Source organism: Oncorhynchus gorbuscha, linkage group LG03 (assembly GCF_021184085.1).
Source record: "Oncorhynchus gorbuscha isolate QuinsamMale2020 ecotype Even-year linkage group LG03, OgorEven_v1.0, whole genome shotgun sequence".
NCBI lineage: Eukaryota > Metazoa > Chordata > Actinopteri > Salmoniformes > Salmonidae > Oncorhynchus > Oncorhynchus gorbuscha.
The window spans coordinates 47,162,666-47,171,505 of NC_060175.1; the positions used below are offsets into that span (position 1 = coordinate 47,162,666).

Consider the following 8,840-nt stretch of genomic DNA (forward strand, 5'->3'; position numbering starts at 1 on the left):
CAGATGAACGTGGTAGTTTCAGGTGTTTCGAAATTGCTCCCAAGGATGAACCAGACTTGTGGAGGTCTACATTTTTTTTCCTGAGGTCTTGGCTGATTTCTTTTGATTTTCTCAAGATGTCAAGCAAAGAGGCACTGAGTTTGAAGGTAGGCCTTGAAATACATCCACAGGTACACCTCCAATTGACTCAAATGATGTCAATTAGCCTATCAGAAAATTCTAAATCCGTGACATAATTTTCTGGAATGTTCCAAGCTGTTTAAAGGTACAGTCAACTTACTGTATGTAAACTTCTGACCCACTGGAATTGTGATACAGTGAATTATAAGTGAAATAATCTGTCTGTAAACAAGTGTTGGAAAAATCATGCACAAAGTAGATGTCCTAACCGACTTGCCAAATCTATAGTTTGTAAACAAGAAATGTGTGTAGTGGTTGAAAATCAAGTTTTAATGACTCCAACCTAAGTGTATGTAATCTTCCGACTTCAACTGTACCTGAACATGTCAAATAATAATATTAATTAATATTATTCTAACAAAATCAATAATATACAATAAAATACAATTATTTCAATTTTAATTTTTCTTAAGAAACATGTCAAATAAATAAAGCTATAGTCCCTGTATGTAATGTAATTGCTATCTGAATATAACATAGTATCTTCTATGAATGCAAAAGGAGAAGAAAAGAGGGTGGAAAAATAAACTGGTTTAGAAGAAAAATGGAAGATGAGATTATGTTTTCTCTTTCCTCTCATCAACTATATATTTCACACACATACATCAGTTCCTCTGTTTGCTTTTTCAAGTACATCTGCCCGATCAGTAGCACACATCAAAATCAGTGCATGTGTGTGTGTGCTTGCATAAGCCAGGCACCTTTGGACAGTTGGAATACATGCTTGCAGTCTTGGACTTCATTTCAAACCTCCTTGTGTTGCTTTTTCCCTAAATAAATAACTGGGTAAAATAACCAACTTTGTAATAGGTAACGGAGTAAGCAGATAATGGCGACAACTCACTGAGTCAACTAAAGAAGATTGCAAATGTCTCTTCAAATGTAACCTTCATGGCCCATTGTATCCCTTGCGGATACAAACAAAAACAAATGAAGGACTCCTGTGGAAAAACTGGCTACAGCAATGTTCAGTGTGCCCCTATGGCCAGCCTCTGTAGTCCAGTGTGCTGTTTCTTCTATGAGTCCAATAGAGAGAAGAGAGAAGAGAAACTGTGTGTGTGTGTTTCAGTCTGTGCAGTGGTCCTCCAGCTGGGATATGATGGTGATGAGGTTCTGCAGACCGAAGATGTAGCCACTGTCCTGGCCCTCGTGCACCACAATGTCCTCCACATAGTCAGGGCACGTGGTGTGGGCAAAGTCAATCATCCTCACGTCCACCGCCGGGCCAGGGCCTGTATCAGATCGGGCTGCCAGACGTCCACCATCAGTGCTACCACTACTACTGCTGCCGGGAAACCCAAACGCACCTGCCTCTTCATCTTTCTCCACTTCCTCCTCTTCTTCCTCCTCAGACAGACCCCCTCGGGGCCTCTGCGTGTGTGTGTGCGGGGCGGCTCACCATCGTAGATGATGAGCAGGGAGGAGGAATAGAAGCGGTAGGACTCACAGCCCTCCAGAGCTGCCTGCATCTCCCTGAGCCTCCGCAGCACCGGGGAGAGCAGCTCGTGCCGCAGACGCCGCCCGTCACGGAAGAACTGGAACAGAGCCTCCTTGAAGCCCGACAGGGTCAGTTTACGCCCAATGTACTTATCCATGAACATGAGCTGACCCGAGTCTGACTGGTATACCTGAGAGAGAGGGGTTCAGAAACACATTTCTTCTCTTTCATTCTGAACTAGAACTAAGCTATGCCTCGCCAATATATCATTTCAGACTCTTCAATTCTGCCCCATCCCCATCAATAACACAAGTTAACATTGTACCTGCATGCCACAGAGGCGTACTCCGATGGAGGCAGAGGTGCTTTGCTGGCACTTGCGGATTTGCATGACCTTCTTCTCCTCGGACACGTTGTCACCGTGCTGCCGCGTGCCCATCTTCAGGTCCAGCACGCACGGAACCGCATGACGCCACGTCAGGTTCTCCAGCAGGATGAATTCTGGGAAGGGGTCCTGAGTCAAGGAGCCTCTGGTTGCAGGAGAATCACATCATATTCCTAATGCACCTGGTTGGAGACTTAACTCTCCGCTAATGTAGTAGGAAGACCTGAATCCCTATCAGTAGACACTAATTCATCAGATGGTCCGGACACCAATCCATCTCGAGCCTTTCCTCACATCAATCCACTTCACTTACAAATCCACAGATGTCACAAGTGGAGTATCTGTGAGATTGTAAGGCTACTTTGGGATCAAGATTCTGCAAAGTGAAGAAATAGGCAGCACTATACAGTAATACGTTTAGGTACAGTACATGGACAAACTTTGCAGGCAGGTGCTGGACGGCCTGATGTTCAAAGTGGTTGTTCCACGCTGAAAGGATACTGTACTGGTTGCGGTGCTTGGCGTTCTCCTTCATCCTCTGCAGGTGTTTCTGTTGGAGTTTGAGTCTCCAGGGGTTGTGTTGGATGGCGTTTCTGCTTCCCACAGGCGCCTCCTCCTTCTGCAGCCACTCCAACACCTCCCCCTCGAGCTTATGACTGGGGGAAATAGGAAGAGAGGAGTCAGGAGGGGTGGAGAGCATCAAGCTTACATTCTAGAACCTACAATGTGTCTCAACATACAGGTATCAGGTAACTTCCAAAATAAAGGAAAATGTGTGATACAAAGTATCTTGAAAGCAGGTGCTTGCACACAGGCATGGTTCCTGAGTATATTAAGCAATTAACATCCCCATCATGGGCGGCAGGTAGCCTAGTAGTTAGAGCGTTGGACTTAACCGAAAGTTTGCAAGATCGAATCCCAAAGCTGACAAGGTGAACATCTGTCGTTCTGCCCCTGAACAAGGCAGTTAACCCACTGTTTGTTCTTAACTGACTTCCCTAGTTAAATACATGTCAAATAAAAATGTTTAGGGTCATGTATAAAAATGCCCAGTTGCTCATTATTTGACTAGAAGAAAAGATCTCAGTGACTTTAAAAGAGGGGTCTCAAATGTGTGTGTATGTCTCAGTCAACAGTCACCCTGTTTATCTCTTTATTGGTGTATCTCAGTAGGTCTCTGTAACAGTGTTTCAAGTGCATCCGTCTCTCTCTCTCGTCTCTCACCTCTTGTCCTTGTCTTTGCGTGAGTCCAGCAGACTCTGGGCAGACAGATGCTTGATGCCCCACTGGTGCATCTTGCTGTTGGGCTCGCCATTGACCGATGGGTCTATATTCTCCAGGTCCCCCACCCCAGAGTCACTTTGCAGTGGATATGCTATGAGACACAGGTTGCCCTCCTCATCCTCCTCAAAATTCACAGATACCACACCTGGGGGACAGAGAGAGACAAAAAGGGAGAAGAAAAACTGGTAAGACATCAACCTCGTAGAAATTGCAAAGCAATGGTTATTTTGACTCTCTCTCTGTAATACTGTATTTGAATTCCTAAGCAGGAAATAGAATAAACTGGGAAGTATTTGTCTGGGCAATTCCACGATAACAGAATTGCGCTGAGACTAAGATTTTTTACTTAAAATATATGCCAAACAAAAACCATTGACTTCAAAGTTAAACAAACTATACAACTCACAAGGGCTACTTTTAACACTTTACACTGAAGACTTTACAAAAACACATTCACTGGAAGAACTGTGCAGATTCAACGTTTGTTAACAGAATTCCGGCAAATCTCCCTGATTTTCTTTTGTGACCACGTTTTCAAAAACTCTGAATGTCATTCTCTTCATGGTGATCTATCCTAAATAGGTACACAAAGGTATACATATGCATAATCCTCCTTTGCATATTTGGGTACTATTCTACACACTATTTGGGTATAGCTCTGCCCCCAAACTAGAACAAATTTGTTTCAGCCGGACCAAATCTGAACCAATCATAAACCAGGTTTCCATCCAACCTTTTAACAGGGCAGGTGTTCCGTTAGCAGAACCCCTCGACAACATTCAGCTGATAAGGCAGCGCGCAAAATTCAAAAATATTTTTTTGAAATATGTAACTTTCACACATTTTTATTTAAATAGGCAAGTCAGTTAAGAACAAATTCTTATGACAGCCTAGGAACAGTGGGTTAACTGCCTGTTCAGGGGCAGAATGACAGATTTGTACCTTGTTAGCTCGGGGATTTGAACTTGCAACCTTTCAGTTACTAGTCCAACACTCTAACCACTAGGCTACCCTGCCACCCCATCAATACAGCAAATGAAAGATAAACATCTTGTTAATCTACCCATCATGTCCGATTTCAAAAATGCTTTACAGCGAAACCACAACATATAATCAATCATATGTTAGGTCATAGCCAAGTCAAAAAAACACAGCCATTTTTTCCAGCCAAAGATAGGAGTCACAAAAAGCAGAAATATAGATAAAATTAATCACTAACCTTTGATGATCTTCATCAGATGACACTCATAGGACATCATTTTACACAATAGATGTATGCTTTGTTCGATAATGTGCATGTTTATATCCACAAATCTCAGTTTACATTGGCACATTACGTGCAGTAATATTTTGATTCCAAAACATCCGGTGATTTTGCAGAAATACTCATAATAAACATTGATAAAATATACAAGTGTTATTCACAGAATTAAAGGTAGACTTCTCCTTAATGCAACTGCTGTGTCAGATTATTATTACTTTTGACAGAAAAAGCATAATCTGAGAACGGCGCTCAGAGGCCAATCCAGCCAAAGAAATATCCGCCATGTTGGAGTCAACAGAAGTTAGAAATAACACTATAAATATTCACTTACCTTTGATGATCTTCATCAGAAGGCACTCCCAGGAATCCCAGTTCGACAATAAATGACTGATTTGTTCCATAAAGTTCCATAAAGTCCATCATTTATGTCCAAATAGACACTTGTTGATAGCGTGTTCAGCCCAGTAATCCATCTTCATGTGGCGCGAGCACTTCTTCCAGACAAAAACTCGAAAAGTTCCATTACAGGTCGTAGAACAAGTCAAACGATGTATGGAATCAATCTTTTGGATGTTTTTAACAAAACATCAATACGCTTCCAACCGGAGAATTCCTATGTCTGAAGAAAAGCACTGGAACGAGAGGTAACTTTGTCGGGAGCACGCGTCACGAGCCTGAGACACTCTGCCAGACCACTGACTCAGAAAGGGCTCATGAGCCCCTCCTTTATAGTAGAATCCTCATTCAAGTTTCTAAAGACGGTTGACATCTAGTGGAAGCCGTAGGAAGTGCAACTTTATCCATATCTCACTGTGTATTCGGTAGGCCAAGCTTTGAAAAACTACAAACCTCAGATTTCCCACTTCCTGGTTGGATTTTTCTCAGGTTTTTGCCTGCCATATGAGTTCTGTTATACTCACAGACATCATTCAAACAGTTTTAGAAACTTTAGAGTGTTTCCTATCCAATACTAATAATAATATGCATATATTAGCATCTGGGACAGAGTAGGAGGCTCTGGGCATGCTGTTCATCCAAAAGTTTTTTTACCTTTATTTAACTAGGCAAGTCAGTTAAGAACAAATTCTTATTTTCAATGATGGCATAAGGAACAGTAGGTTAACTGCTTGTTCAGGATCAGAATGACAGATTTGTACCTTGTCAGCTCGGGGGTTTGAACTTGCAACCTTCTGGTTACTAGTCCAACGCTCTAACCACTAGGCTACCCTGCCGCCCCAAAATACTGCCCCCTATCCCAAAAGAGTTGTAATGCAAGCAAAGTACATGTCGGATAAAAATGTCACGACAGGCATGATGGAAACAGCAAATTTGTGGCTGGGATCTTTTTGTGTCGGTGAAATGAATTATGTGAGAAACGATGATGGAAATGCCTTTATGTGCAAATATTGATATAATAACCATAATATCGAAGTAAACGTGGAGTCACACGATATTGTGTGGTCCTCCCACTACGATTTTGGGAAAGCATTCAGTTTATTAGGCTACAGATTAAATAAGATATGTGTTGAAAGTGCACAATGACGAGCTTGACGCTCCTTTCCAATAAATATCGAGGGTCTTATTCTGATGAGCGATGCGTGGCTGCCGTTTGACAAATATAAATCATCTTGTACTCATCATGTAGGTAGCCTGCCCGCACTGTTTCTGTGAGCTGTTGGCTAGAGCACACTGCCAAGACCATAGATTCGCTACATAACGCAACATTTCTTCTGACAAAACCATCAGTGGCGTTTAAATTCAATGGTATCAAATCAAATGTATTTATATACCCCTTCTTACATCAGCTGATATATCAAAGTGCTGTACAGAAACCCAGCCTAATACCCCAGACAGCAAGCAATGCAGGTGTATTTTTAGCATTTAAAAACTGGGATGAATTGGATCTCCTCTTCCTTGTGTACACACACAGGTTCACCTTTCACTTGTCTGTCAGGGACTCAAGACAAACAGCTGCAGTGAACCATAACACAGTGTTAGATAACCCACTGTTAAAGGGCTAGACAGTGGAGGGGAGATGCAGCACTGGAGGTGGAAGGGGAGAGTTAACCAGATTGGGAGGACTTTAGGACCCTGCAGGTCCACACTGCCTTCTGAATCTCAAGCCTTAGATACTGATGTCATGGTATGACAGATTCACCCCTCTCCTGTTAGAATGCATATTTGTGCATGTGTGCAACTCAACCTGTCTTCAGTTAATGCATACTATACTACATTCTACCTGCTCTGCATGCTCTCTGGGCAGAGAAACACAGCTCCAACCTGTTTCTGTGTGACTGCACACAGGGGCAGGGCAGGACCCCCTGGTGGTGCTCCAATGCTACAGCGCCCTCCTGTGCCCAGGCCCAATAGCACCTGCTACCACACAACATCCTGGATGGCCTGCAAAGTCCTACCCTGGGCCTTGGAGAATTGACAAAACCCACCTGATCCTTCTGTGGAGGGGCACAGTCAGACTTCCTGAAAACACCCTAAAACCGTGGGCTTACATGGACTGTGAATAATGAAAATTGCATAGAGAAAAATGCATGCACCTGCAATAACCTACCCTCTTTTCCAACCGCCTTCCAAGAGATAGTGAGAGAGAGGATGGAATATGGAAAAAGAGAGAGAGAGAACACAGCAGGACAACATTAGCCCAGTCACACACAGTAGATGGATGTGGTGGAGGTTGTGGTTAGGAAAGGGAAAGGGGATACCTAGTCAGTTGTAAAACTGAATGCATTCAACTGAAATGTGTCTTCTGGGGTAGCCTCTTACCTCTGTACTGGGGGGTGAACTTCCTCATGGCGCTGGGTAGGCTCTTGTAGAACTGGTGCTCTCGGGGGATGAGGGGCTTGCAGATGGTCTGCTCCCCGAAGCGCAGCACGCAGCAGTGGCCCCCCACCTGGTGCATGAAGGGCTCAAGCGGGACCCCTTTCTCCAGATAGTGTTGTAGCTGCTGCTGCGTCTGCTGCTGCTTGGCCTGCATGGTCTGAGCCTCCATGACCGGACTCATCCTCCACTGACCCGGAGTACAGCGCCACATGCATTAGTCTCCCTCCTCGGGGGACAGTGCAGCAGGACCGCAACGGGACTGTCGGACAACCACACGCAGGCCGCTGTGTATGATGATGTTGTTGTCATTTATTTCGATCCCTCCTTTTCTTTGGTTCCCTCAGAGGAGGCTGTGATTATCGATCCTCTGTGCAGGAGGGATTTTGCAAGACAAAAACAAAGAGGGAAGTAGGAAGAGAGAGAGAGAGAAATATCATCGGCGTCTGTTGATCTTAAATCTCTTTTTTCCTCCTGGCCTTAGAAAGCAGATGGCAGAGAGGTGTAGGAACAGACAGTTCTTTGTGTCCTGAGGTTGAAAGAGGACGGTTTGCGCAGCTGCTTCTGCTTTCCAGAGTCTGGTCTGCCTGACTCCACTGAAACCCTCCTGACACTGACAGCCTGCACTTGCTCGACTGGTAACTCTCACAAGCACAAACACAGACCCGCCCACTCAGCCCACTTCCACCAATCACAAGAAGGAGCAGGTTGTTGGGTGGTAACCCTTCGAGGGAAGAGAGCGTGCAAACGAAGAGGGAGGGGAGAGAGAAAAAGGAAAGAAGCAGAAGAACAGAGTTATGAGGAGGGATGAGCTGAACTGAACTCAGCTATTTCCCTCTGTGTGACAGAAGCGTTTTAAACCTTAACAACCTCACACAACAAACTGCATTTCCCCATTCAGACCAACGACTGAGAGGGTGAGACTGGTGATAAAATAATGCAGGCCCAGTGCCCACATATTGTCTACTGCCATTTAACATTCGCAAAGACAGAAAGCCGCAAACACACTCGTAAACACAGTAACAATGAGTTTTCAATCAGAGAAATAATGTTGAGGGCAACAGCGTGTTGATTATGGAACAAACAGCGGTCTGGTATGATGTAAATAATGGTATCCGTTAAGGTGAAGGTAGTCTTGAGAGCAAAATAGAACATGGAATAAAACAGTGTTGTTCTCTTCCAGTTTACTCTGCAGATAAACTGTCAACATTACCTTCGCTACCAGCTAGGCATAACATGCTAACTCGGGGCCCTGTACAGCAGAAAGAGTCCGTGGATAGAAAGAGAGCGACAGAAAGAGAGGAGATGGGGTTCTTGTGTTTCCTGAGCTGCAGGATGGGGACTGTAATCCTTCCCTTCCTTAAACAGATTAGCCTAGGCTACCACATAGGGAGAACATACCAACTCCTCATTCACAGAATGGCCAGTCTCTACAGGACAGGTAAGGAGTCGGAAGT

General features: G+C 44.2%; 1 pseudogene; it reads right to left on the reverse strand.

Moving 5' to 3' along the window:
- Positions 1-461: 461 nt before the first annotated feature.
- Positions 462-7,984, reverse strand: LOC124020493 (annotated as a pseudogene).
- Between the last annotated feature and the right edge of the window lie 856 nt (positions 7,985-8,840).